This window comes from Hirundo rustica, chromosome 1, assembly GCF_015227805.2.
Source record: "Hirundo rustica isolate bHirRus1 chromosome 1, bHirRus1.pri.v3, whole genome shotgun sequence".
Lineage (NCBI taxonomy): Eukaryota > Metazoa > Chordata > Aves > Passeriformes > Hirundinidae > Hirundo > Hirundo rustica.
The window spans coordinates 151587614-151591619 of NC_053450.1; the positions used below are offsets into that span (position 1 = coordinate 151587614).

The following is a 4006-nucleotide window of genomic DNA, read 5'->3' on the forward strand; positions in this document are numbered from 1 at the left end:
TCGTAGCACTGTTTTTGTCTCAGTGACCTTGCTGAATTCCTGAGGGTTTGATGAGAACACCTACAGACGGTTTGGCGGTGCATGTTACGTCCTGAGTTATTCAGATACATCGCTATGAGTGTCCACCCAGCTGCCTCCCCAGGCTCTCAGTGATGCTGTCAGTGGGTGCAGCCGCCCCTGCCCACCCTGGGGATGCCACGGGGACCCACCACGGTCACCCTGGCTCCGGTGAGCCCGGCGGGGGTGGCTCAGCCAGCGCAGCGCCCTGGGCCCCCTGCGAGTGACACAGAGCAGGGACCTGCTCAGATCCACCCCTGACAGCAGCCCTGGCTGGCTCAGGCAGAGCAGCATCGCCTCTTCTGGCAGTGCCAAGGCTGGGGACAGACGGACACTGGGGATTGCCTGTGGCTGGCACAGCTCAGGCCCTGCCCCCCATCACCAGAGGTGGAGTTCAGCTGCTGGAGATGAGCGATTCCCCTCTGGAATGAGTGCAGGAGGATGGAGCCATGCCAGCGTCCCTTCCCTTATTCTGGTAGGTCCCCACAGCCTTTACAAAAAGCAGACTGGGCAATGAGAACTGGCAAACATCTGGCTGAAGGAGACTGCTGGTGAATACCTCTTTTTGAGTGAACATTTTATTTTGGGGTGAATGTTTTATTTTTTGCATAACTGGCATTTCTGCACAGGTATAGGGACATGGATTAAAAAATACACTTGCAGCAAGAGGGGCTCTTCTTTGTAGCCGTCTGAACCCTCAGAGGAAAACTTTCTATGTGAGGAAAACTCCCACTTCTGGAGAATCTGCACAGAGCACTTAGTCCTAGGATTTGTGCTCTGGGAATGTTTCTGTGAGTCCTGGGCTCAGCGTTGGCCTGTTGTTGGTCAGATCCCAGTGCAACCATCTGGATCAGTGTCGGTGTCTGGGTCAGTGTGTGGAAGGTTTAGACCTGTTCAAATCGAAATATTTTTTAAAAGGGTGAGAGAGGGAGACCAAGAAAAAAAAAAAAAAAAAAAAAAAAAAAAGAAGAAGAAAATAGTTTTTATAAAATGTTGTCTGAAAGATGGATTGCCATTAAAACCAGAATGGAAAATATGATCATAACTGAGGGAGGCAGTTTTGGTCAAGAGGGATCCCGACCTTCCTGGCAACCAGACACCTATCCCAGACTTGAAGCCTGGCACAAGACTCACACATGGAGTGACAAATGCAGAGGCTTATAAGCCATGCCATATAAATAGGGAGGTCTCAGAGCATCTCAGCACAGGTCCTGATGAGACGTGAACAGAGTCACAGGTTGTGGGAGACAGCATATGGCCTCACCCCTTGCAGTATCAGGGCTGCAATGAGCCAAGAAGGTGGCTTCTGGTCTGGTGGCTCTTTACTGTGACAAATGGTGTCACTGAGTCCTTCAGCTGGATGCCATCTGCCCACCCCACCTGCAAAGCTGGTCTGGAGCTTTTCAGCAGAGATGCTAGAAAGGTTGAATTTAGGAAATGATTTTTCACTCAGAGGGAGGCTGGGCACTGAACAGACTCCCCAGGGAATGGGCACGGTCCCAAGGCTGCCAGAGCTCCAGGAGTGTTTGGACAATGGTCCCAGGCACAGAGTGTGATTTTTGGGATATCTTGTGCAGGGCCAGGAGCTGGATTCAATGATCCCTGTGGATCCCTTCCAAGTCAGGTTATTCTATTATTCTATGCTGAGGAACTGTAACTCTGTCATTGACCCCTGGAGGTATATCCATGGACAATTGGGTGGGATTTATCTCTCTCCTGGTGTATCTGCACTGTTCTCAAATGAAGCAAGTGTGGAGACACTCTGGGCTCCTGCCTGCCCCTCTGCTCCTGGCACCGCACAGCCTGCTGCTGATCCCTGGCTGGTCTTGAGCCAGGCACAAAGAAATCACTACATTGGACTGGTTCCAGGGTCAAGATCTCCCCTTACAGCTGTGACCACAAGCAGGTGCTCCAGAGGAGAGCAAGAGGCATTTCTCACAGCTTTTGCTTTGCCCCTCATCCTCACATCTGCTTGCTCAATCCACTGCTGTCTCTCAAAACACACAGGATTGCTTTGGTTTTGGTTCATGTGGTGGAACATGGCCACGGTCCCTAACCGGGCCTGCTGGGTCAGCGACAGCACTAATGCCTGTAATGCTCAATTAGGGAAGAACTTGCCCCTGGGCAATCCAGCTCCTGTCTGCAGGAGATGGGGTCATGGAGAATCACCACCCATCCATTTCCTCCCTGTCTCAGGTTCCTTCAGAAGTCCAGCTGCGGAAAGTACGATTTTCCAAGCTGCAAGTAGCCAGGGGCACTTAACTCCAGCAGCCTTGACCTTGAGAGGTTTCTCCAGAGCCACCTGGTCCCCCTGGGAAGCTGGAAAACCTCCTTCTATCGCATTGCATCTGCCAGCAGCTCATAAATCAGCCGGCAGTGGCTGGCAGCCCCTTTGAGGATCCCGTCCGTGTTGGCGCTCGCGGTGAAGCGTGCGCTCAGGTGAGGAGGGGCCCGGGGGAAGGCAGCCAGCTACAGATCCAGCTCCAGGGGCATCCCCAGGTCCAGCACACGTGGGACTGTCCTGGCAGTCACGGCACGGTGCTTCACCAGGGCTGGACCTCGTGTGAGTTGTGAGCTTTTCTGCTCAGTCGACCCCTTCACGTCCCCTGCAGCCACGCCAGGGAGTGCTGTCACGGCCTCCCTCCCTTCACCTGGTCGTGTCACGTTTTCTTCTGCTTCCTCCCCAGCAAACCAACCTCTCCGTTTCAGCAGAGAGTCCATCTGCCATGTTTGGAGGCGATTTTGTTCGAAATTGGTTCAGCGCTGCAAGGTAGAGTTGATTTCACCACCACCCCTCTTTTCCCAAATCTCTGTTCAGGAATACAGTTGGATGCAAATCTCTGGATTTTCATGTTATGTAAAGAATCACAGACTGAACTGTACTGGGCCGGTTATTTCTCTCTTTGAGTAAGCTGAAGAATTTATTTGTAGAGTTAAAAGTAAAAAAAAATGGAATAAAATAAAATGGACCAAAATACAATTGACCAAAATACAATTGAACAAAATAAAATGGAATAAAATAAAATGGAACAACAACAACAATAAAATAAAATAAAATAAAATAAAATAAAATAAAATAAAATAAAATAAAATAAAATAAAATAAAATAAAATAAAATAAAAAAATAAGCAGCAGCTAAAACAATAAAACTCTGAATCTCACCAGTATAAGGTCCCAGTGGATGCATTTCCATCCAGTAGTAATGAATTGTATATAGACTCAGGCTGCATTGTCCCTTTGAAGATCATGAGGATTTTGCCGTTTATTTCTGTATAAAAAATAAAATGCTGCATACTGAGCAAGAGTCTGGTTGGCTCCTGGTTAAACACTCTGCAAAGGGAAATAATCCCAGGCTTTCTGTCCAAGGACTGCTGCCTCCACTGAGTCCCACACAGGTAATGTGGGTTTGGAAAACTCCAATATGTTGGGAATTGATGGTTTGGATGTAAGCTGGCAGCTTCATTGCATCAACACATCTGCTTCTGGTGACAGGACATGACACCGTGGGATGTCAAAAAGATTGTTTGTGACTTTCTTTGTGTCCTTGCTCCACGGAGAAATGCCTTTGGAATCTTTTCACTGCATGTGGGGAAACCGGAGAGAGGAAGAAGAGATGGAAACCCAAAGAGCCCCTGGGAGACAACAGAACAGTGTGTGGGGTTACTCATCTTCCAGGCTGAAATTGTTCTGCGCTGTATAGAACTGATAATTCTACCACTTTGCTCATCTGACAGCCCAGGTAATGATGACCTTGAGGCATTAACCCTCAGAGTGTGCTACCAAAACTTCAGAAATCAGTGAGAAACCAAGACTTCTCTACAACCTCTGGGCCACCAGATCCTTGATTCCCACCCAGTCAGTGGGAAAAGCTGCTGTAGAATAGTTAAATCGTGATTTCTTCTGGCGGACATAGGACTGCTTGCACTATCAGTCAGTCTGAATTGCTCTT

The 4006-nt window shown here is 48.9% G+C and overlaps 1 long non-coding RNA gene across 1 annotated transcript; it reads left to right on the forward strand.

Moving 5' to 3' along the window:
- Window positions 1-213: 213 nt before the first annotated feature.
- LOC120757562 (uncharacterized) lies at window positions 214-3017 on the forward strand. The gene is made up of 3 exons (XR_005702582.1): window positions 214-532; window positions 2254-2496; window positions 2745-3017. It is a non-coding gene; the product is annotated as an uncharacterized LOC120757562 (long non-coding RNA).
- The last annotated feature ends 989 nt before the right edge of the window (window positions 3018-4006 follow it).